This window comes from Hyperoodon ampullatus (genome assembly GCF_949752795.1).
Source record: "Hyperoodon ampullatus genome assembly, chromosome: 13".
Classification (NCBI taxonomy): domain Eukaryota; kingdom Metazoa; phylum Chordata; class Mammalia; order Artiodactyla; family Ziphiidae; genus Hyperoodon; species Hyperoodon ampullatus.
Genome location: NC_136926.1, coordinates 62950829 through 62977333, shown reverse-complemented (window position 1 = coordinate 62977333; position 26505 = coordinate 62950829). Strand labels below are relative to the sequence as shown.

The following is a 26505-nucleotide window of genomic DNA, read 5'->3' as shown; positions in this document are numbered from 1 at the left end:
CCTGGCCAAGGAAGGAGGGGTCTGCACTGTTGACGGCACTGGTTAGCTTTCTTGTAAACCATATGTAGTTCGTCCTAGGTCATGAGTTTAGATACTCTTCTATGATTCTTGATAACGACTCAAGTAAATTAAAAACAAACAAACAAAAACCCAAGCCTCAACAACTTTCAAGAAGTGTCAGGGCGGCTACCTGGGCCCATCTCACATTAGCATTGCCTGGTATCCAAAATAGGCAGACCAAGTTCAGAAAGCCACTTCCACTAGGACTCTGTTGAGATTTGCAGCACACAGGCCACACCCACACAAAGGCCCAGCCCTAGGAATTTTGTGGGCAGGACTGAGGGTAACATCCTTCCTCGGCCTCCCGCTTCCCCAAGGAGAGTTCTGTTCCTTCTGACTCCGTGTTCTCCTCTGCCTCCTCCACCCTGCTGCCAGCCTGGCTCTCAGGGCCCGCTCACTGTGATGGGCAATGACAGACGTGCAACGGTGGCTTTCCCCAGGAGCAGTTATGTTTTAGCAAGGTCACATCATGAAGTCCTAACGCTGGGATTTCAGATGGCAGCCAGTGAGTCAGGGCACAGGGTGTGGGGAGCTCCTGGCCTCCCCATGACCTGAAATTAAATTCCGCCAGCGGGTGGGGTGTACCTGCTTTCAGAGGGAGCCAGAGGCAATTAAATTAGATTCCCAACTGTTACTGCCCGTGGGCACCTCGGTCTGGCACCCTGGGATGCGGGTGTGTGTGTGTGTGTGTGTGTGTGTGTGTGTGTGAGACGGCGGGGGTGGGAGGGAGTGAGGGAGGAGGTTGGTTGAAATATATGCGAGAGGAGGAAGGAAGGCAGGAGAGTGGCTGTAGGAGAGAACGGGATGCCTGGAAAAGCCCACGCTGTCACCATGTCAGAACTAGCAGGCCCCAGATGCCTAAAACAGCAAAGGCCCCTCTCAAGTCACCTCAGGGGACTCTGTTGGCCCTGGCTTGGCCTGTGATGGCATCTGCTTCCACCAGCATGACCGCCGCCCAACCCCAGGCAGGCCATGTCTGGCTGTGCCCATGTCCACTCGGCTCATCGCCTGGTGTCCTGCGTAGGTATCACCCCAGGCCAATGTCCCTTTGGCCAGTTCCCCCCAGTTGGACCAAGAATCCTCACAGGCCAAGACTGTGCCTCAGGAGAGCAGCTGAGGCACTTCACTTCCTAGCTCTTCACTGAGCTTTCTGATATGCAAAATGAGGGCATAGTGGCTCAGCTGGCCACCTGACAGGGTGACTATAAGATGCCAGCTGTGAAAGTGCCTTACAGAGGACAAGCGCTTCTCACCCTCCACTGGGCTGGCTGCAGAGAACAGGCTCAGGCAAGACCTACTTCTTCCAAGTACCGCCTCTCCCCCTCAAGCCCCAAGCACGGTCTACAGTGCAATGGCAGGCAGAGGACAGTGGCCAGGGCACCCAGCAACCAACCACCACCCAAGACCTCCCTGTCAACGGAAGCACCCTGGCTGGCCTCCTGCTCCTGGGGTGAGCTTAGGACATGAGAGATAGTCATGGGCCAGTAATAACATTCCCACTGGAGGCAAAAATTCTCCAGGAGGGAGTCATTGCTTTGGATTAAGCATTACTCTCTCTCACTCCTGCTTTTAAGATACAAACGTCCCCAAGAGGGTAGCACATTAAGTCCTTAATATTGGGTGTGGATGAACTTGAAAGGCTTTCTCTCTGTCCAGAAAGAATGGAAAAATCATGGAGATGCTGAGTTAGGTGGCAAGGCTGGGAGAGAAAGACTGACTTTACCTCCTTCACAGCTCTGTTCCTGCAGCCCTAAGGATGAAGACAGCCAGATAACAGGTCTTTTCTGGGTCTAATGCTCTCTGGCCACATGCATTTGATTGGCCAATTGCATTTGAATTTAAACTTGACTTATCCACTCACCAAATATTTACTGCGTGCCTATTACTTGCCAGGTACTATTCTAATGCTGGGATTAGCCACGAATAACAGTCAAAAACGTGTGCCCTCATGGGACTGTGATCTAGTCCTGCACTTCCCTGTGTGGTCACCATGTGAAATGTGGCTAGTCCAAATTGATAAAGGCTGTCAGTGTAAAATAAGCACCAGACTTCAAAGGTTTAGTACCAATAAAAAAAAGTAAAAATTACTAAAAACTTTGCAAATTACTTATATGTTGAAATGATAAGTTTTGGATATATTGAATTAAATAATGTATATTATTAAAATAAATTCCATACTTTTCAAAATGTAACTGTTAGAAAATTTTAAATTTTATATTTCTTACATTGTATTTCCATTGGACAGTGCTGGTCTAGACAGTAAGTAGCTATATAAGAAAATATGTCATTAATTGATGATGATAAGAGCTAAGGAGAAAACCAAGAGGGAAGGAGGATGAGTAGGCGGGGGGTTAATTTTTAGATAGGATGGCCAGATGAGCCTTCACTGAGAAGGTGACTTTTCCATAAGGAGCTGAAGGAGCACGAAGATATCAGGAGAAGAGTTTTCCAGGCAGACAGAACTGCAAGTGCAAAGGCCCTGTGGTGAGAGTGTGCCTGGCATTTTGAGGAACATCAGGAGGCCAGTGTGGTTGAAGCAGAGTGAGATAGGGGAGAGTGGTAGGAATTTAGGTGAGATAAATACTGGGAGCTCAATAAATATTGAGACCATGCAGTACCTCACTGGCCATTATAGGATGTTGGCTTTTACTCTGAGTGAGATTAGAAGCCAAAGGAGGGTGTCTGAGCAGAGAAGTGAAAAAATTTGACTCTCTCTGGCCACCATATTGAGAACAGGCTACAGGGACAAAAGGGCAGAAGCAGAGACCAAGAAAGAAATGATTGTTCCTTGGACAAGGGTGGGAATGGGGCAGAGAGAAAAAGAGGCAGTCAGATCCAGAACCTATGTCAAGGGTAGAGGTGACCAGGTTTGGATGGATTGGACATGGAACATGAGAGACAGAGGACAAGGACTCCAGATCTTTTGTCCTGAGCAACTAGGAGGATGGTGTGTTAACAGTTTGCAAAAGTGGTCCCAATCCTTCCCTCCTGGTATGCACACCCCTTGCAAGGTGACTTTGTAGCCCCTCCCACCAAGAGGCGGAATCTATTTCCCCACCTCTTGAATCTGGGCTTCACCATACGACTGGACTGATTTTGACCAATGTAGTGGAAGTGGCATCATGCCAGTTCTGAGCCTGGGCCTCAAAAGACCTTGCCGTTTCCACTCTCATTCCGACTCCCATATGACCAAGCCCAGGCTAACCCACTGGAGGATGAGCGACCATGTGAAGCAGAGATAAGTTCCCAGCTGAGGCCATCTCAAAGCCGTCTGTCCCAGCTGATTGTAAAAATATAAGTGAACCCTATAAGACCAAAAGGACTCCTAGCTGAGCCCAACCCAAATTATCAACCCACTAAATTGTGAGCTGAATAGATGGTGGTTGTCTTAAAGCCAAGCTTTGGAATGGTTATCATGCAGAAAAAATGCAAACTGTTACAGATGATGTTGCCATTTATTGAGGTCGAGACTCAATTTTTTATTATGCTGTGATTGTTTTGAATGTGAGTCTGGATGCTTACAGAGCAAAAGCCTTGTCTTCTCTCCCTGCAACACTCAGAGCACCCTCAGGAAAGGACTAGATGGAATCTGGGTGCTCAGTGCACACTTGGTGAATGGATGGATTCATTCGATAGATGACTTATTTTATTTATTTATTTTTTGTGTGGTATGTGGGCCTCTCACTGTCGTGGCCTCTCCCGTTGTGGAGCACAGTCTCCGGACGCGCAGGCTCAGCGGCCATGGCTCACGGACCCAGCCGCTCCGTGACATGTGAGATCCTCCCGGACCGGGGCACGAACCCGTGCCCCCCGCATCGGCAGGCAGACGCTCAACCACCGCGCCACCAGGGAAGCCCGATAGATGACTTATTAATCGGCTCCCTAAGCACCAGCCAGGTCCCCGATTTACCCTTCTCTTGACAAAGCCAGAAGAGCTTTAAATGCCTCTCCTCCTCCCCGCCACCCGCCTTCTACTCTGTCCAGAGTTTGCAGTTGAACCTCGATTTCCTGGAGTTTCATCAGCGATAGCAACAGAGAATTGAAACCCACAGATGCAAGCGTTTCCTTGAGAACGTGAAGCACTGATTTCTAGCCTGTTTTGACCTCCCACACCCAGCCTTTTCCCAGATGTGCTAGCAAATAACAAATCAATTGTTTTGAGTTCTTCTTTCTCTCCACCTCCATGACATGTTAATTAGCAGGGGAAATGCCAACAGCAAAGTCAAAAGGGCTGAGGACAATCCCTAGCCCTGAGTAGCCAGCTGGTGCAGCACTGGGAGTCCTGACTTTCCACCCAGGGCTGGTGTCCTTTTCCGGGGCTTCGGGCACTGTTTTCTGCTTCCCCGCTTGTCTTTCCTCCACCCCAGGTGCTCCGGGTCCCTCAGGAACCCCACACGGGTGCCTCTGTGATGCTCTGTGTAATGTCGGTGCAGCATGTCACCTCTTCCAAAGCATTTCCCAAATGCAGCCAGCCTCACCAACATCCAGCTCAGTGAATTATGACACTATCCCCATTTTAGAGATGAAGGAACTGAGGCTCAGAGGGTTAGGCAGACTCACCCCACATCATTTGGCCCAGCGCTGGGAGTTTGGAGCCTGGTTTTCTGATCCCAAACCTGTCTTTCTTTCAATGTCAGCACCATCAAAGCATGTTCTCAATAAAGGGCCAAATACACTGAGGAGTCGGGGACGGGGGATCCTTAGGCAAATTGCTGGTAATTTTAGGTTAGGTCTCCCATGGGCATTTAACGGATGTCAATCTCTGGCCGAGGTCATCCAGGCCTGGGGTGGGGGCACTCGGAAGACATTCGGGGACTCTCCCAGGCCCTGAAACTGCACCAGCTTGCATCTCTGGGGCTCCAGTCCTCTGAAGCTGTCCTCTGAAGCTAGCGGGATATCCAAGAGCCGAGAATAAAGGCCAGTCGCCAGGTTCTTTAGAGGCCTCGTGGGACTTGTAGCTCCAGTCAAGCCCTAGATCCCATCCACATTCCCCATTTGTAAGACTGTGGTGGATGAAATGAAGATGTTTATTGGAGGCAAGCTGGCCCTCACCAAACCTAACATGGCCTCTCAAGAGACCCTCCCCAGCTACCAATGCACCTCTCCCTCTCCGCCAGGGCAAGGGACTCCACATGCAGTGTCCCCTTCCCGAGTCTGGCGGGGCGGGGGCCGGGGGGGCTTGTGGGTGTTGAGTGTATGTGAGTGTACACATGTATCCACAACCTGCCCCATGGCCTGCTGGGATTACTCAGGCCTGCCTGTTGGCTGTGCCTACACACAGCCCAGGTTTACCAGGTCAATTATTTTTTGTTAAGTACCTGCTCTATACCCAACACAATACGGGGGAGTGAAGTATTTTCCCTCAAGGGAAAGGCAAGTTGCATTTAAATGGGTCTTAATCACCCACTCGCTGTGTGGCCTCCGGCAAGTAGCCTAGCCCCTCTCAATCTCCACTTCCCAGCCTGCAAAATGGGCATAAGGATATTGCCATCTCTACCTCCAGGATTGTCCCGGATTCATCTGAGATATGCTGGGGTAAAACACCTTGAAAATTGTAAAGTGACTTACACACAATGAGGCCTAGTATCAAAGATGTTACAGCAAGCACATAGATGGGAAGAACCTGAGGATGCTGTAACAGTTTGAATTACATTGCGTGGTTTAGATTTCAGCACATGTGCAGCAAAAGCAAATACTCAGATGATTTCTGGAAGGATCCATGAGGCCTGGCAACGGTGGTTCCCCACGAGGAGAAACCTTGGGTGGCTGGGAGCAGAAGAGGGAGGGGAATGGGGTTTTATCTGTTTGTATTACATCATTTTGTGCCGTATGACCTTTGTACCACGTGTATATATTTTGTGGTTGTTAAAATACAGAGTAGTTTTAAAAATAAAATAACGAAAAATGTCCATATAGCAAAATAGGGAAGGTGGTCAACCTTCAGGGTTGTTCGGCTCCCCTTTCTCATCCTCCCCCTCCTTCATCCCAGGTTCCCAGGACCTCCCACAACTGTCTCCCACTCCTTTCCCCAAATTTCAACTCTTTGTCTCTCCCCACTTAAAAGACAAGCAGGCTGAAATGCAAAGAAAGTAAACACCTTGCTGTTACACCTCCCAGGTGGCAGGGCTAACTCACGGTGGATTTGGGCTCAGTTCTGTAGAGCTTCTCTGTTCCACAGAGCGTCCACCACCCCCAATCTGAAACTATAACTCAGATCTGCTGAGAAAGCGTGGAGAGGCCCTATAGCCGTGAGTTCAGGCCTGTCTGACACCCACAGCAGGTGTACTCTGCGGTGGAAAGGGTCTCTCCAGGGCCCCTCGGATGTCACCACATATCTACTTCAGGATAAGGCTGGGTTCCGGTGACGTTGCTTTACAAAAGGTGCTTGGGCTGTGAACTTGGGAATCAGGGCCGTTGGACAGGGTCAGGCAGCTGCCTTATTCTAATTCCACTCGGGAGAGAAGAAGCCTTGGCAGGCTTCCCAGCTTGCAATGTTTTAACCAAACAATTTTGAAAACTGAGTTCAAGACCTGTCACCCAAAGCAGCAAGCTTTAGCAGAGTGCCAAGGAGCCTAGCTCCCCCTGGCTAAGGTGGGAAGGCCAGGAACACCTCCAGCTTCTGAAAGAGAGGGAGGTATTGAACATTTGAAGCAGCCCAAGGCCTCAGGAATTCTGTGGGGAGTGGGGGAGTTAAGAATACTTGTCAGGGACACAGGGAGGACCTGCCAGTGACCTTGGCCAGGGGCTACACTTTGGGCTTCTGTGGCCTCATCTGTAACAGGGCACAGTGACACCTAGCCCACAGGTGTGACGTCCGGAGCACGGAAGGCATGCACTCCATGTTGGTTGCTGGCAGTGTCTCCGCTTGCATGACAGCTCCTGCAGAGGTGGCCTGTCCTCCTCCGAGAGAGTGCGGGGTGGTCAGGTTCTTTGGCAATTGCCATTCCTGTCTGCCCCGCATACCCTGGAGGGGGAACATTTCACAGCCAACATGTGTCTCAGAGACCCCGCAGCTGGGCGAGCTGGGGAGAGGAGCGCGGCGAGTGAGAAGCAGGAGACAAACGAGGCAGCCTCCCGGGCAGCATGACTGAGCGCCAGCCTCCTCCCGGGAGCCCTCTCCACACCCTGAGCTGCACGCAGGACAGGACTCAGCTCCCAGAGGGAGGCTTGGCAGGAGGGTGCCTGCTCTCTGCTCTGACTCCCACTGTCTTCAGAGCCTGACAGGCAGCTATGAGCTTCTCTGAGAGTCAAAGACAGTGGCAGACAGGCAGGGACATGTTTGCCAGCAAGCTTAGTGGTGAGTCTCTGAGGCCGCCAGGCAACCAAGAGACCAGGGTTGCTGGCTTGTCTCCTGCCAGCTGAACAGTCAGCCCAAACCAGGATGTGTCTCCACAACCCTGAGGCCCCTAGAGTCCACACTTTCCCCAACCAGGACACATGGTCGTGGCAGGGTTCATGGACAGTTGCCCAGTGTGAGATCTGATTTTGAAGAATGGGGGTGGGGAGACTCAAGCTTGGGGGCAGGGACTGCGCTTTGATTCCCAAGGCTCTGAGATGAGATGAGCCAGTTCTCTCCTGCTGAGCTTGAGATCTGCACTTGGGGAAGAGAGGGCGTTTAAAAATAGCATAACTGACTTGAATACCTCTGCTTCCTGCCTGCTGCAAGTCAGATCCAATTACTCTGCTGACAAGAGGCTTTTAGCCCAGGGAGCCTGGCATCCTGGATGCCACTCCAGGGTGCTGGACACCATGGTGCCCTAGACCCTCCCCTCCCAAAGGGCATCCAAGGGTCCAGGAGAAAGGGACCAAGGAGAGGCAAAGGTCACATACACACATGGCCCAGCCCAAGGTCATCATTAGGGCACATCCAGTTACTTGATTGAATCTGGTTTCCTTGAACGCCCGCCAACTTTTGTTCACATTGGGTGAACAGCCCTAAATATCTGACCCATGCCTGAGATTCCACCAGTAGAGCTCCACCCCTTCGGAATCCTTCACGAAGATACAAGGGACCCTCCCCGGGATAGGTACTTGCTCAGAGTTGAAGATTCACATAGAATATCAACTCCATGAGGCAAGACTTCCACAGTCTAGTTCGTTTCTGGCACACAGTCGGTACTTAACAAAGGTGTGTTGAAATGAATGGATCAGTAGCAAAGGGGATTTGGCAGGAAAATGCAAATGACTCCATGCAACCCCTCTTACTGCAAGGGTGAGAAATAATCAACTGACCCAGAAATACGTGTCCTATTAATCATGGCCGCAGGGCATCACCTCATCAGCAAAGGCCTAATACAGGGGCCTCTAGGAAATGTGTCTCTTTCCTTTCTCCAGCCAATGTCACTACATCTTTCAAACTCACCCAGCCCAAAGCAACTTGCCTGTGACCCTGTTAAACCAGCAAATGCTACAGCGGCGGCTCTCTCCTGCAAGGCCTTACCCCACCTTCTCCATGGAGCCGTCCTCTCCTTTCTACTCTGGTGCTCTCCCTTCCTTAAACTCTCAAAATTATTGGATGCTTGGGGAAGGCAAAGTAAGAGAGCTGCCACTAAGTAGGGGAGGAGGGTGCCTGGAGCCATCAGGCACGTGTTGCATATCTTGTCCATGACACTTGTCACTTTCCACCCCATGTTTGTCACAAGGAGCCTTGTCTTAGCAACTTCCCCAGGGTAGAGGCAGGGTCTTGGTCATCTGCCACCTACACACAGCCAGCACCTGGCACACACTGGTGCCCAGGAGATGTTTAATTAATGAGTATGTATGGAGGGGACCCCGGGGGGGGGGTGGTCCTGTAAACATTACAAAGGCACATGTAGAAAATCAAGGGATTACTTGCTGACCACTTTTATTAGCCTGGACAATTGAAGAAAGGATGCAGAAAGTGAGTTCACCATGTGCCACGTCAATGATGAAAACTGGAGGACAGTGGCACTTCCACTCTCTGGGTCTGTTTACACTTCCTCTGTGATGGATTTCCACTTGTTTGCCTGTCAGGGAGGCCCTCCCTCGAGCTAAGGCCATGGACGGTTATTGGTGACAGCTTTGAGTGTTTCCAGGCAGGGCTCCAGGTCACAAGCAAGATCTAGGCCCCAACACCTCCCTAGGGTAAAATTCCACCGAGAATCAGGAGCCTCCTGAAGCTAATGAATGATGATCCCGATCCTGAAGGCTGTATGCAGGGCACTGGACTGTGAGTTTGCCCTTCAATCTCACGGCCTAAGGGGCTCTGACCTTCACCATAACACACACAGCTGGCTGGCTGCCTCCTCATCCACCTCCACCCTGGCTGTGGGGAGCCACGTGTGTGGACAGAGAAGTTGGAATGAGGACAGTTGCTGGCATGTCACAGGTGAGACATTGAGCACCTAGAACTCTCTCTCATTCAATCATTCTCGTTCTCTCTCTTTCACTGGGACCAGCTGGAGAGCAGAAATGCATGGTGCAAGGAGAGGAGCATGAAGCCAAGCCCAGCTAAGCATTTGGTGCCTGAAGAAGTGGAGCAGAAGCAGAGCAGGACCCTGACATGTAATCTTAGAGGTGGAAGGTGTATTGCAGGGATCATCAAGAGCCCCCCACCACCACCCTCGCCACATCAGTGAAATGGCAGGGCCCACAGCTTGGCCGTAGGGTTCTAATTTGGTGCAACCTCTATGGAGAGTTATTTGGCAATGGCCATGAAAATCACAAATGCACACCCCTTGTCAGCAGGCAACTCCACCTGGTATCCTACAGGTAAACGCATACATATAAAGATATGTGCGGGCTTCCCTGGTGGCGCAGTGGTTGAGAGTCCGCCTGCCGATGCAGGGGACATGGGTTTGTGCCCTGGTTCAGGAAGATCCCACATGCTGCGGAGAGGCTGGGCCCGTGAGCCATGGCCGCTGAGACTGCGCGTCCGGAGCCTGTGCTCCGCAACCGGAGAGGCCACAACAGTGAGAGGCCCACGTACCGGTTAAAAAAAAAAAAGATATGTGCACAAAAGGTGCACCATTTCTCATAAGAAGTGCAAAAGACTGAAACAGCCAAATGTCCGTCAATAGTGAACCGTGTGTTCAGGGAACATTGTACAGTCATGAGAAAGAATGACCATGATCTCCAGGATGCCTTGAAGTGAAGAAAGCAAAGACTCTGAAAGGCCCTCCAAATCCTTCATTTATACATGGGAAGGCTAAGACGCAGGGTGAGGAATGAGTGGCAGAAACCCACCCCTGGGCTACTAGAAGCAGTTCTGTGCTGGGACCCGGGCCACCTGACGCGCACTACAGAAGTCCCACCACTGGCACCACAATTTCCACCCTCCTCAGATGTGGCCAGGAGTCCACAGCCTCTTAGTGCCCCCACCCTGATACTTAATGACCCAGAGTCAAACTAGTCCTTCTCTATGAAATCCAAACTTGGAGTGTCAGCGCTTTAGTGCCTTCCCTCCTGTCCTGTCCTTGACTAAACGAAGGAAGAGAGTGTCACCACTTTTCCCTGTAGATGTGCCCCAAACCTCAAAGCATCCTTTGATCCCCTGCCTTCCCACCTTCTCAGAAGAGGACACCAGTCAAAGAAGCTTGTTTATTCTAGATTGTGGTGGCTGCTGCCTAGAACACCATCCTGTTCGGTCAAAGTATCTCATATCGATGTGTCCTTTTTTCCCCCCTTAAGTGGAAAAAAAACCTTGCAGGCTATCTTTTCTTCTTCTTCTTTTTTTTTTTTTTTTTTTTTGCAGTATGCGGGCCTCTCTCTGTTGTGGCCTCTCCCTGTGGCATGTGGGATCCTCCTGGACCGGGGCACAAACCCGTGTCCCCTGCATCGGCAGGCGAACTCTCAACCACTGTGCCACCAGGGAAGCCCAGGCTATCTTTTCTTTTGGGGCAGTGGAGCCATCAACATTCTTTTTCTCAATCTCAAAGGCTTGTGGTTATAATGATGGCTCACATTTATACTGGACCCACTGTGTGCCAGGCACTGTCAGATGCTTTACACATATTGACTCCTGTAATCCTCAGGACTCCATGGTGTAGCTGCTGTTATTATCCCCTCTTACTCAGTGAGGAAACCTAGGTAGAGTAAGGGCACATAACATGCCCACAGAGAAACTTGAAGTAGGAAATGGCCCTGAGGGCATCTAGGCAGTAAGTAGAGAACTGAGACTTGAAACAGAAACCACAATTTGCAAAAAGGCCTGTGCAGTGACTCATAAAACAGTTAAATGGCACAGCACAGACTATCTAAGCTCGAATTCTTTTGACAGCAGCTCATTCACACCCATATGTTCCAAGATAAGACCACAGACAAACTGATCTGACAGCAGTTCCAAATAGGCTTGTGTGTTCTAAAGATATGACTTCTGACTGTTCCAGCAAGGCCCTAGTTTAGCAACTCTGACCAAGACCGTGCTATAATTAACTCCAGCCCTCAAACTCCACAAGCGCCCCTTCTTTAATGCCCCCTTTTGAGGTGCCCCGCAGTTTCCCCTGGTGTGTGCTCTCCCTTGCTGCATCAGGCTAATACGCCTGACTTTGTTTGGCTACGGGTATATTCTTGGTGGTCTTGGTTGGTGGGCTTTAATGGGATAGACCTGGAATTTGAACCTAGGAAGTCGGTCTGTGTGCTGAGTGTTCCACTTCTATAGGCGTTCCACGCTCCAGGCTGTCACTATAGACGCCAGTCATATTGGCCCAAGATCAGCTCTGGCTCTGGGTAGGAGGGAGGTTGGGCCAGGGATGGCAAGGCAAGGCTGCTCCTTGGCAGATCCCCCCTCCATCTCCTGCGGCCTCTTCCCTGTTCCTTAAAGCAGACCTGAGATTCCTCCTGCCCACCTTCCCCTGAATCAGCAGCCTCTGTGGCAGCATCTTTATCAGGCACCTCCACGGTTCCCTACTCCTTCCAGGGCAGATGTTACCCTTCACATCTGCCTCCAGCCTACTACCCCTACCTGCCCAGCTACTTCCAGGCCTCCAGACATGCTGGAGCTTTCTCACCTCCAAACATCTCCCCAGGCTGTTTCCCCAGTCTGGAATACAACCCCTCCCCAAACATCCATCTGCAAAGACTTCAAAGCTCAGCCACAACCCCACCTCTTCCAGAAGGGCTTCTCTGCCCACCCCACTGGGCCTTCACCACCCTGGATTCCTGAAGACACCATCAGTCTCTGTGCTTCTCAGTAGGCAAGGCTCTCCCAAGCAGCCTGTGACATTTGTGATGACACAATACCTGTGATGTCACCCAACTCCCCCCTACACCCGTGTGGATCTTATCACTTCAAGTGGAATGTATGCTCCTTCTAGGCAGAAATTACCTGACATGCCTCAAGGCATCAAGCCCAGTGCCAGCTCCCAGCAAGTGCTTCCCTGCTCTTAATTTTAAAAATCCAGCTATGAATAGCAGCTGTGATTCATTTTTTTTCCCCATGAAAGCCATGGCTAGAGCCACAGGTCTGGAAATGGCATCTGCAATATAAGGGATTAACCTTCAACTTAAAAAACAAAACTAAACTAAGCAAGACCTCATCTGCCCAGAGAGAAAATCTGGAGGGAAGTGCCAACAGGTTAGGCATGGTCCTGTTGAATGATGGGATTAGGAATGATATTTTCCAAATTTATTGTTACATGATTTTATAATGAAGAAATAAAGCCATATAATAATAATAAAGACAAATGTGTACTAAAGAGGAAGCACAGGTGAGCAAGCGAGAAAGAGCTAATCCCCACGCCAGCTGTCGGCCACAGAGCTTGGGGGGGATGTCAGGAGACCGGCTTGGCGGGGGCGGGGGCTTGTACCTCCAAAGGCCTGGGTGGGTCTGCCGCCGATGCCTGGGCCAGAGCTGGTCTCCCACCCTGTGGGGTGAAGGTCGCATGTGCCCTGGAAAGGGAGGCAGCGGCCCTTGTCACCGATCCCCGTACTTCAAATAGATCTCAAGCACAGGAGAATTCGAGCAAATCAAAGGAAGCCCAACTGTATGCAGTAGGATGCAATTTATAGTCCTCGTGTCCCCCCAAGAGGTGGTAGAGGCAGGGGCAAAAGAAAAGTTCTAGAAGGTTTTAGATAACTCTTAAATAAGAGCTCCATAAATAGTCATTTTTAAAGGGAAACTAGGCTGTTCGGGGACGGAACGAGGACGATGTCAGGAAAGACAGCCCCGCTCTGCCTACCCTACACCCGGGTGTCCCCATCAGCATCAGGATTCCGGGCTGGGCAAGCCAGCGCCTGGAGCTGTCCAGGCCCGGGTGCCAGCCATGCCCTGCCCCAGGGAGGCAACTCCCGTGGGACAGGACGGGAGCATAAGGGCCCCCGACCCGTGACCTCATTGCCGAGGGGGGGCCCTGTGGCCAACCTCAGAACTTGGGCTCACCTCTGATCCTTCTCTGGTCACCCTTGTCAGCCAGGGCGCACGGAGAGCCCCCTGCCCCAGATCTGGGTGCTCTAGTCCCTAACCTGCCACCAAGGGCAGGGTGACCCGGGCAAGTCAGGCTTCTCATGTCCAGTGAGCCAGACAAGAGGCTCACGACGCACTCTCGTTCCGACGCTTCATTCCCCTCCAAGGACACCCTGTCTCGTGTTTCCCGGAAGCCCGGAATTAGGAAGCACAGAAGGGCTGCAAGTCCCTCCGGGGATCGGCCCCAGCCAGCACCCTAGCCAAGAGCCCGCGGGGTTGGTGGCAGTCAGGGGTTGGGAGCCACCCCAAGTGGGGCCCCCTGACTGTGGAGCCCGGCACTCCGTGTCCTGATGGCAGCACCCCCCGGAGGGCAGGAGGGGCCGGCTTAACGCAGCAGGAGCAGCTCGTGGGCGGGGGTGGGATGAGTAAGGGCAGCCGTGTGCGAGTGAGTGTACGGATGTGGGCACGTGAGTGAGTGAGGGTGAGTGTGTCAGGATGATGGGTGTGTAAATGGATTGCAGGAGTGTGTGAGTGGGTGAGGCTGTACACGATATGTGTGTGCTTGTGTGTACAATGGGAGCGTGTAAGTGTGTCTGAGAGGAAAGTGGGTGTGGATGTGTGCGAGGGTGCACATTGTGTGTATGAATGTGTGAGGAAAGTGTGGGCTGAGTGTGTAAAGAGGCACAAATGTGTGGGTGTGTACGTGAGTGTGTGGGTGAGTGTGTAAGGGTGTATGGCTATGTACACATATGTGAGCACATGTGTTCTGTGCGTGGATGCGTGTACAAGGGTGCACACATGTGCACAGCCCCAGGGAGCAGCTCACCTGGGAGGGAGGAAGGGGACAGCAGTTCTGCAGGGAAGGTCGTGCACACAAATAACTGTACGAAACATCCGCCCTCACATCAGGAAACCCAGAATATCTCCCACCAGCCCAGGCCGTGAGAAGCTCTTTGTCTGGGTGTCCCATGTACACTTCAGACTCAGTTCATCCAAATCAAATTGTTTTCCCTTCCTTCCCACCTGTTCCTCTGCCCTGGGGGCGTACAGAACTCACCGGGACCCATGGCTGGGTCCTGGGAACCTTCCAGTGGTTTCCCCCTGACTCTCTCTCCTCCACCCTTTCTGTCCACTCCCTCACCCACTTCTGTGGTTCCCATCGCCTCTGCAACTACTGGCCCCTCCCACCGCCTCAGCTGTGGCTGCTGCTCTTGTTGTCCCCATTGTCCCCGCCTGGACCACTATTCTGGCCCTCGCTGGCCCCTCTGCCCGTCGGGCCTCCACTGCCATGCACACTCCAGCCAGGCCGCCTTCCAGGAGTCAGCCCATCAGCTCGCAGAGCTCCGTGCCTCCCAGCAGCTGCTCTGACTACGTCCCTGGTAACAGGCACTCCTACTGCTGGGGAGCCTCAAAGCTGAAGGCTAGCTCACCTCTCAGCTAAAAATTGCGTCACGGGACACTCAACAAGTCTCTCAATTTCTGTGTCCCAGAGAGCAGCAACCCAGTCCGCCATACTATACACAGTAGATGGGTTCCAAAACAACAAACTCATTTGCTGAATCAGCTCTTACATCAGAAGGAATTCTATGATGAACCTCATCCCCCCTCCAAAAAAATGGGTTTTGCCATATTAGACTTAAAGTAAAGCTTAGCTCTGCAGGACAGTAGAAAGAACACAGACTTTGAAGCTAAACAAAGCCAGATGTGGATTCTGCATGTATCACATAGCCATTCCAGCTGTGTGACCTTGAGCATCTCCCTTAACCTCTCTGAACTTCTCAGCCTCAGTTTCTCCAACTCAAAAATGGGGCTAGAGCCATTTTCACCTCATTTTCACTCTCATCAAGTTTGGTGAGAGTGAAATGATATAATGAATACTGAACGCATTGCATGTCTGACACAAAATAAGTGTTTAATATCTGTTACTCTCCTTCCACCACCCTTTCTCCTGTCCTTGACCTACATCCATGAAATCAGTGAGAATTCATTGGATTAAGTTCAAAAGAGTAAGGGAGCCACTCAGCCCGTTCACTGAACTACATCTTCCAACTACATTAAATTATAGCACAGCACAAACAAGGAACTTGCCAGTGGGACCCCAGAACTACTGTGCAATTTTTGAGGAAACAGGAATCGCAGCAGAGGGGCAGACATTTCAGACTGTAAACTGTGTTTAAATTTTCCCACAAGGAAAAAAGATGAAATCCAGAAATTTTAAATTAGAATATAAAACACCTTGACAAATTTTTAATGGATTTTAAAATGGTTTGTGATGACTTAAAAAGGGAAGGGGGAACAAGAGGGGACTGATCATCACCAGGGACCAGCAAGTTCCCTAAAGAATGAGCTTTTGTGCTGGGGTCACCTGGGCTGGGAGATGAAGAACACTAGAGTGTAATGGATCTGATTTTCACCAGGCATCTGACAGATTGCACAAGGAAGCATGCAATAAGTATCCACTGAAATGAATGAGTGAGAAAATTGAATTAGACTGTTATGAAATGTTTGTAGATAAAAATAGGAAACGTCATGTGGGTAATAGATACTACACTCAGATGAGTTGGTCCAATGAGCGTTACTGTCAACCTACAGGAAGGGAAGAGGGGAGGAGGAGGGGGCTGGAGGGCTCTCTCCAGGGCACTCCTTGGGCATCTGTGCTTAGGCTTGGCCTGTCCACATTTCCACCAGTTACTTGACTGCAGATCTACTGTCAGATTTATCAGGTTTGAATATATTCTAACCTGGGAGGGATGGACCTTTTGCTAGGTGACAGACTCTGGCTTCCATGAGATTCCAATGGCCTAGAAGCATGAATAAACCAACGAGATGAAATCTCATCGGCATCGATGGAGAAGCCAAGGCTTTGTTCAAAACCTCTGCCTGAGGGCTGGAGGGGAGGCCTGCCTGATGGCACCAAAGGGAACGTGAGCCATGAGTTTTTGAGTGTGATGAGCTCAACGGGAGTCATGGGACTTGACTGGAAAAGGGTCACACAATCTTAATATCGATAATGAGACTCATGGCACTGAGACCAGAGCAAGCGATCTCCAGAGCTCTGAACACCAGGAAGGTTCAAAGCAGGTGGGAACACTGGGACCCATCTTCAAACACCAGAAGGGCTGTCCCAGGACCGAGAACACGTGAATTCTATACAGCTCAAGTGGGTAGAGCTTAGGGTTGCCAGTTAGCAAACCAAAATACAGGCTACTCAGTTAAATCAGAATTTCAGATAAACAATGAATGATTTTTTAGTATAAGAATGCAATATTTGGGACATATTTATTTAAAAATCCATTCGTTGTTTGTCTGTGATTCTAATTTAACTGAACATCCTGTATTTTATCTGGCAACCCTAGTGAAGCTGGGGTTGGAGAGTAGAATTTAGAGGAAGGCAGGTTCTAATTGAATGTAAAATTGTTTAACAGCCCATAGCACATAGTACATGCTCAATAAGTATCTGATCTAATAAATGAATTAATAAGTGATCAGGAAGAGCTAACCAACAGGGAAGAGATGATTTCGCAGGTATATACATATGTCCAAACCCATCAGATTGTACAGTTTAAATACGTTCAGCGTATTGTCTTTTCTTAAAATGGAAGAGGGAAGACTGGATTGCCTCACACATGATGTGGGAGACTTTTCCGAGACAAAGTTTAGCCCAAAGCCTCTTGTTGGATAGCAAGAAGAGGTTTTCTGAGTTTGCATCAGATTTATGGTTTCCGATTTCTTTTCTGTGTAAATAGATCTTACTGAGAGCCTCCCCCACCCCCGCCCAGCATAGAGTAAATAAAAGCAGATGGCTGTTCCCACAGTGTAAAGCCCCCCACTTTGGCAGGAGATGCTTGTCATCAGCTGGACTCCTGGACCCTGCATGGCTCTTCCTGCCCTATTTGAGGACCATAGGAGGCAACACCTCCACGGCCTCCTCAACTCTAAGGTCCCAGGTGCCAGGAAGCTCCACTAGGCTGATGTCACGATTTGTCACTTAAAGGGCAGCCCTGCTGGTGGCTGACATTTGTTAAAGAGGGTTTAGTGGGAAGATCAGAGGACGGCGGGGGGAGACCCAGCTCCCTTCACATGTGCCTTCACTGTCGTCTGACCCAGGTGTGGGCCAGGTCCTGCTGCACTGAGTAACACGGTGACCCCGGGCCAGTCACTTTCCCATTCAGAAGGGGATGAGGCACTTGCTTAGGTCCTTTTTGCTCTCGTGCTCCTGGATCCATTACAGAATCTAAATACAAAGAACCTTCATTCCTAATTGACACAGAGATCTGGAAAATTCCACAATAAGGAAAAAATGTCCTTGAGTGACCCCCGGTGGTTGGAGAAGTGACGGCAGGGGAGGAACGCTGCTTCGTGGTGGCCTTGGACCAACTTGGCTGGAATCTGCTGATCTGCTGAGTTTTGTGGGGCCTATAGAGTAACTGGGAGGCCCCAGGCCAGGCCTGGACTGCTGTGGCAGCTGAAGTGGCTCCCTGGGAAATGGACCCACTTCCTGGGTCCTCGCTCTGAGACAGGGCCCGGTAGCAGGCTTTGCCCTCGCCTCTGAGCAGGACCAAGCAGGCCCCTGGGGGCCTAGACCCAGTCTTCCTGCACCCTTGCCTTCCCCTGGGTTCTAGCCTCATGTCCCATGTCACTGGGACTCTCAGCCTACACAGTACGCCCCTCCTTGCCTTGTGGGGATGTCTGACCTTCCAGCATTTCCAGTACAAGGTTTAGCTTTGATGGTGACCATCTTTGCCTCTAACGGCTTCAGCCTCCCTGTAGCCCATCCCCCACCCCCCGACACACACCTTCCACCTGCCCATCCAAAACCTGCTCTCCCCAATAATCCCGCGGTGGGGTGGGGATTGTAAATGCCTCCAAGACTAACCCTGAGCCCCTAACCAGCATATTTTATTCAACAAAAGACCAAGGAGGGAAAAATGCAAATAGTGGAAGGGCAGGATTTAGCCTCACAAGCAGAGTGACAGGGCTGCTGACAAACTGGCACAATCTAGGCTGTGTTCAGACCTACGGAGATGACAGAGCAGCCCTGGCAGACTCAGGCCACCACACTCACAGACACAGGGATGTTCCGTACAGCTGGGGACCACGCGAATAGGGGCGGTGTTCCAACTGCCTAGAAACAACACTATACAGGCCATGTTTTTCCCTATTTCTGTGGGTCACACAATCTAACAAATTGCCCATCAACAGACCGAAGGTCCCCATTTGATCTGAGTCAGAGAGGGATGGAGGCCGTACAAGCACTCCTTTAGCAGGCCAGGAAGAAGCTGGCAGAGTCCTTAATCAAGTCAGAGCTATTTGCCAGGACCCTGCTGGGTGGCCCATCCCTCTTCTGAGGGACCCAGAGAAGTGAGCAATCACGTCTCTGCCCTCCACGCAGACACTGGCCAAGCCCAAGTACAAAGACGTGGTCAGAGTAAAAGACTCAGAGGAGAGAAGCTGATGAGAGGGGAGAAATATCTGGCCCATTCTCAAAAGTCAGGGCTGGAGCTAAAGAGCAAGGCCAAGACATCCAACCACAAGAAATGAAGCCAGCTGAGGGTAAGCAGTGGGATGAGGGTCCCACCTGAACTTGGGGGCGCCCTGTCTAAGAGCCATAGTGCCCAGCATTCCAGGGGCCTGAAGACCAGAACACTGAGTCTGGGCCTATATCTCCTCCTCACTAACCCAAAAGCCTCCATTTCTTTATATGTAAAACGGAGTGAGGTCGCTTGTCCCAATAACCTTCCAAGAAGGTGTCCACAAAAGTGCTTTGGAAAAGCCAAACACAGTGTAGAATGTGAGGGGTATCAGGGAATTCGAGAGAAAAGGAGAGTAATGGTCAGAGACCCGTGAGAAGAATAAGAGTGGGGCCTGGACAGAAAGGAGGAAAGCCCCCCGACGCTGGGTGAGCGGCTGTTGAATCTGAAACACAGAATCTGAGCTTGTGTCCTGAGATGCCGTTAACCAGGGCGTGGCCTCGGGTGAGTTAATTCCCTGCTCTGCATCTCCTCATCCTCACCTATAAAATGAGATGCCTTCCTTTTGAACAGTCTACGACTCCAGGGACTCTGGTGGCCCTCCCGGAGGTAAGAGAGGAAGAAGCCAATACCTGCCTCCCGGACAGGCCGCAGGCCACACTGGACACTGTCGTTGTCAACTGACCCTGCCTTTCATTGCTGCCCCCTTCTCTTCCTTCCTAACAACGCCTACCCATCCACATTAATCAGATAAAATAGCTCTCCCCAGGGAGTCACATGCCTTCCCTTCCCTGCCCACCGCCCCCCCAACCCCCGTTCAAGTGTACCCATTCCCAGGAGGCCTCACTGCCTGATCCGGTCTAGTGGGGGTGTTTGATGGAAAAGTGCACCTGAGTTCCACTACCTACTTACTGCCTGTGTGACACTGGGCAGTGCTTCTCCTCTCGGGCTCCACTGTTCCCATCCAGAAAATGGGCACAGGTATCCCTACTCAACCAACCCCATAGGGCAGCAGAGAATTCTAGGAAAACCCTGTAGTTGAAGGTATTGCACAATCATAAAACACCGAAGCAGTTTCTCAGGTCCTCCTGGAGACTTTGTTAAATGCAGGTTCCCAGGCCCCGTGGCAGCTTTGCTGAGCCAGCGTCTCTGGAGCCATTCCCAGGAGCCCACACCTCAACAAGAACTCCCTGGAGCTACTTTAGCACGTGCCGTTTCAGGACCACTGCCCTACACGTGTGTCCTGTGCAGCTACTAGATGTTGGTGACATGTCTGTCTCGTGTGAGATGGGGATCCAAGGAGGAAGGACAGAAGCCAGAGAGAGAAAGGACAGCGAGCAGGCACCCGCCCAGGAGCGCTGAGTGGAGGAGGGAGGCGTCACAGCGTTCGGGATATTCGGCCTCTCCTGTCTCAGGCAGCAGACCCCTTGATGGCAGCAGCTTTAAGGCCACTCGTCTCCATAGAGCCCTGGGGGCTGGACTGTGGGCTCTCAGTTCAACAGCAGGGGGAGCCCCTGCAATTCAAGGCCCCCCAGGCGCACAGTGCCAATCCAGCCCAAACCATCATCTTCCTCAAACTTTCCCTGACATCCCTCCTCTGTGTCCCTGCTACCCCGAAGTCCCGGCCACACCATCTGACACTTCATGGGACACTGTCCAACATGGCTGGCCAGTGGTCTCCCCTGTGCCAGATTCATGGCCTCAACAGGGATGGGCACCTTGGGGGCAGGCGGCTGGGTTTATTCTGCTGGACCATCCACAGCTTCTAGCAAAGGCTCAGGCCATCAGGTAGGACTTAACAAATGATACCGGGTCTCCTGGTATTTGTTCTTCCCTCTACCTGCCCCCTTCCTCCTCACCCGACCTCCTCCCTATGACACACAAACACACACACACACTCCACACACACTGCTTCCACCCCATCACACACACACACACACACACACTCCACACACACTGCCTCCTCCCCATTACCACACACACAAACACACACACACACTGCCTCATCCCCGTGACAACACACACACACACTCCACACACACTTCCTCCTCCCCATTACCACACACACACACTCCACACACACTGCTTCCACCCCATCACACACACACACACTCTCCACACACACTGCCTCCTCCCCATTACCACACACACACACTCCTCCCCATGACCCACACAAACACACACACACACACTGCCTCATCCCCGTGACAACACACACACTGCTTCCTCCCCATGACCGCCACACACACACATACACTGCCTCTGCCCCACGACCACACACACACACTACCTCCTACCCTTGACAACACACACATACATACACACACACTGCATCCTCCCAGTGACCACACATACACACCCACACACTCTTCCTCCTCTCCATGACACCCCCACACACAAACTGCCTCTTCCCTATGACCAAACACACACACACACACACACACCCTCCTCCATGTGACCACACACACACTACCTCCTACCCTTGACAACACACACACACACACATCCACACACACTGCCTCCTCCCCATGACCACAGACACACACACACACACACATACACTGCCTTACCCTCATGACCATACATACACACACACATACTCCCTCCTCATCATGACCACACAAACATACACACACCCATTGCCTCCTCCACATGCACACACCCATTGCCTCCTCCACATGACCCCCCGCACACACACACAGTCTCATTCCAATGACCACACACACTCTGCCTCCTCTCGTTGACCAAACACAAACACTGCCTTATCCCCAAGACACACACACACACACACTGTCTCCTCCCCCGACACACACACACACACACACACACAAACTCCACACATCTTGCCTCCTCCCCAGGACCCACAAACGCACAGTCCACACACACAAGGCCTCGTCCACATGCCCACAAACACACACGCACTCCACACAAATTGTCTCCTCCCCATGACCACACATACACACACCCATTGCCTCCTTCACATGACCCACATACACGTACACACACTCTGCCTCATTCCAATGACCACACACACACACTGCCTCCTCCCCATAACCACACACAAACACGCAATCCACACACAGTGCCTTTTCCTCATGACCTCCCCACCACACACACACTGATCCCCATCACACACACACACACTCACAGACATACACACACACACACTCTCCTCCCCATGAACCCCACAAACTCACACACTCGACACACAGTGCCTCCTCCCCATGACCCAAAGACACACCACACACACACACTCCACACACACAAGGCTTTGTCCCCGTGACCACACACACACACACTTCACACACACGGCCTCCTCCTGATAACAACACACATACACACACACACTCCACACACACTTCCTCCTCCCTTGACCACACACACGCACACACACACACTGCAACCTCCCCATAACCACACACACACACACACACACAAACTGCCTCTTCCCCAGGACCACACACACACACACACACACACACACACACTGCCTCGTCACCATGACCCCCCCCACACACACAAACACTAACTCCTCCTCATGGCCACACACTCACACACACACACTCCCTCCTCCCCATGACCACACACACAGACACACTGCACACACTGCCTCCTCCCCATGACACACACACACACACACACACACTCCATCCACACACACTCCACACACCCCTCCCTAAGTCTGACATGGCGATCTCTGCTCTTGGTCACCACTGAGAAACCACACACACTGGTCTGACTATTCTCTGATCTGGAAGAAGTCCCACTTGACCTCCCACCCACAGGCCCCACTCCTGACCTTGGGAAAGGCTGAAGGTAGAGATGAGGGAGAGGTATGATCTCTAATTAATGTCCGTTCCTTCCTCTTCCAAGCTGGAGGGCAGGAAGGAAGGACACCTCTGAGGCGAACCTCCACGGCTCCTGGCAGAAGGCAGCTTCCTGTTTCTAATAACCTGGTGTTTTGAAAGGCTTCTCCTCTCCCAGCCAGCCTTACACAGACAGCATTGCAGGGAATCTCAATTACAGTCTCAGATTTCCCTCCCAGAGCTCTCAGGCTTTCAAAGGAAAAGGGAAGCCAGCAGGCTGCTGAGACACCTGTTGGATTTGACTAAACTGAGCCTTTTGGAAGAGCAGCAGAAAATCCACCCGATCCACATGGTGCCAAGACTGGGAAGAGCTTCCAGAGCCCCTGGCAACCACCATGCCCTTCCTTGGATGGCCCAGGCCGTCACAAGGGTGCAGTTTGCAAAGGCAGCACTTCTAAGGCTGCCTGGATCCCTCCTCTGGATCCCCCATCAATCATGCCGGCCTTTGGTCATGGTCCTAATGGCCAGGCTGAGAAGTGGACAGCCTTCTGGCTCTCTTGGATTAAGTAGGGTTGAGCTCAACAGGTAGTAGGTACTTAATAAAGACCAGTGAAATCAAGTTATGTTGAATTGAGTTGAGGAAAAGTCACTGAATTAATTTTATATTTAACAACTATTAGCTGAGAACCTACTGTGTGCCAGGTACATGCTAGATTCTTAGAACTCAGGGGTGAACAAAGTCCATATCCCCAAGGAGCTCACCATCCTGAGAAGAACATCCAGGCAGCTAGAATCTCTGCAGAAGCCTGAACCTGCTAGTATTCCCCTCCCTCTCTCACTAATGGGCCTGGGCCTGCAGAGACTGAGCCGGATGCCAGCCGGAAGCCAGCCAGATGCCAGCTGAGCACCAGGAGAGAAGGAAGACAAAGACGGCCTCAGCTGCCCCTCCCCATCTCCACTCCCTCACAGTGTGACATTGCAGCCACTCCCAATAAGAGGAAATTCTAGATTTCCTCATTCTGGAATCTGGGCTGGCTTTGTGACTTGTTTTGGTCAACAGAAGGCGGCAAAAGTGGCTGTTCTGACATTGCAGCCGCTCCCAATAAGAGGAAATTCTAGATTGCCTCGTTCTAGAATTTGGGCTGGCTTTGTGACTTGTTTTGGCCAACAGAAGGCGGCAAAAGTGGCTGTTCCAGTTCCAAGCTTGGGCCTCAGAGAACCTTGCACATTTCCTCTGTCTCTCTCTCTCAGATGCTTGCAAGCCTGAGCTAACCTGCTGGATGATGAGACGGCATAGAACAAAGCCGAGACAACCCAACCCAAGAGCAGGAAACCACACATGCATGAGCCCCGCTGAGCTGCCACGAGGCCAGGAGAACTATTCAGGTGTCCCGGAGAATCGTGAGCTACAATAAATGATTATGTTCTCAGCCACTGGGTGTTGGGTGACAGTACGCAACAGACTGTGACTCTAGATATCAGTACAAACCCCTCCAGCCAACCTGTTGCAGACGGAACGCAGATTTACCTCCCAGCTACTTCGCATCCCCACCTGGCCCCGGACAGCCTCTGACGTCAGAGAATTCAGGGCTGGGACCCTTGCGTTGAGTGCTACCTACTAGCTCACTTCTCTGAAAACCCCAGCTTGGGTATGTCCCCAGGTGAACACCAGGTGAGATCCAGGGTTCCCTGGAGCTTCAGTGTGTGACCTAGATGTCATCCTCTGCAGCAGGAAACAGGGTAAAATCATGGACTTTGGTGTCAGACAGACTCGGGTTTGAGACCCGGCTCTGCCATGTACTAACTGCAGATAAGTTACTTAACTCACTCAGCCTCGGAGAATTCATCTGTAAAGTGGGGGTGGTGATAAATTTGGCTCCTCTAAGGATTACATGAGATGACCCGTGTAAAGCAGCAGTTCTCAAGTAGGGGCGACTTAGCCCCTCAGGGGACATTCAGCAATATCCGGAAGTAGTTTTGATTGTCACAAAGTGGGACGGGGCAGGGAGGGGGCGTGGGGCGGACAGGTGCTGCTACTGACATCTAGTGGAGAGAGGCCAGGATGGCCCCCACAGTAAACAATTATCCAGACCCAAATGTCAAGAGTGCCAAAGTGGAGAAACCCCGGTCACAGGGCAAGCCAGCAGCAGTGGAGATGGTCACACAGACCTCTGGAGAAGTGGGGCTCCAGGACCCCTGCACCCTTCCTGGGAAGTTCAGGTAAATACAATAGCAAACGGTGTTGATAGTAGCCGGTCCACCTTCCATCTCTGAGCCCATCTGCCCTAAAGGTCTAAAATGGGAGTCTAGCTAGTCTGGACCAAGATTAAGTGTCAGCTTGAGTTCCAACAGGGGAAATGACATTTCTGAGTTTCTGGCAGTTAAGATACTATGGCCCGAAGGTAGCCGTCTCCACAAGGTAAGGGAGGCTTTGCATGGGATTTGTAGCACATTTGGCACAAAGCCACACGTATATGAAAGTTCATGTTAATTGAATGTTGCAAGTTCACAAAGTTACCCTGCATCCTCTAGTAGGGGCTTGTTTTCAAAGAACTAGCCTATAATAAAATACACTGGAATCTTCCACTGTTGATTCGGAGGCCTTTGGTCCTGCAGAAACAACCCTGGGGCCATTTATTAGGACCCATGGTTGTCCGTGTGCAGTACCGGGGACGTGAAGGGACAGCTCTGCCTCCTTGGATTCCTGTTTGTTTGGATTTAGGGTAGGTTGTGGAGAGGCCTATTAAACCCAAATTAGAAGTAAGTAGGAAAAACCCACCAAGGTAGTTAGCTTGTTATGAATACACTTCAAACCAGCTGAAACTGCATTCCATTTGATCAATATGAGTCTCCCAGAAACCTCCTCCACTACCCACAGAATCAAAGGTCTTGGAGGATCACTTGGGTATCAGTCAGCAGACTATCTGGGAGGGAGGGGGAGAGGCATGGCCTTCCCAGGAGTGAACAATCCAATGTCAGGAACACCTGGCAGGCTGGGAGGAGAGCTGTCTCAGTCTTGGGTTGTGAGCTAGTGCAGGGACTGGGACACATCTTCGATAGCCAGGCCGGGGCTCTCGCTGGTGCCCCAGACAGATTGTGCTTCCACAGTGAAAGCAAGCATGAACTTGATCACTTTAGGTTCATGTTTTCACCCTGCTTAAATTCTGTTCTCTGTAGGAGGGCCCCCATCTGTCTCACCACCCCTAGTCATTTGCACCTTTCTGGAGGAAGGAAATCAGTGAGGGTCTGGTTGGTAGCAGGGAGTGTACACTGCCTCCCCGGGAAGCAGGAAGCCAAAGAAGAAGGTTGGGGCTCCTGAGACAAGCTCTCCCTGCTTCCCAGCAGCCAGCCCCACTGGAGCCACCTGCCAGGCAGTGGGCACCTGATCTCTTCCAAGCCTCATATCAACCAAGATTCAGAGGGGTTAAGTAACTACGCAGCTAGTAAGAAGCAAAGACAGGCTTTGAACCCTGGTCTGCAGACTCCAGAACCCGTGTGGGCAAGATGAGTTCCCGTGACTTCCAGGCTCCCCACACCATGACTCCACAGTCCTTTCTACTTACTGGACCATCTGTCTCCCTACTGACCTCTGCACAGTAGCTAATGCCCCTGGGGATTGGGACATGGCTTCCCTGGGTAGAAGGTTCTAGAACCTGGAGGATACATCAAGGTTTAAGAAGCATTGGGAGTGAAGAGACAACAGGTCTGAGACCTCACACTTTGGTGAATTAAACTCTAGGGTCTAGGTCTAGTCCTGCCTGGAGGGCAGAGGAGGGGGCCCCGGCCCAGGCAGAGCATGAGGCTG

The 26505-nt window shown here is 51.5% G+C and overlaps 1 protein-coding gene across 1 annotated transcript in view; it reads right to left on the bottom strand.

Annotated features, from left to right (window-relative positions):
- ARK2C (arkadia (RNF111) C-terminal like ring finger ubiquitin ligase 2C) overlaps positions 1 to 26505 on the bottom strand; it is a gene marked incomplete at its 3' end in the record, with an annotated part of 106264 nt that overhangs the window by 26971 nt on the left and 52788 nt on the right. The gene's annotated exons all lie outside the window — the stretch shown is intronic.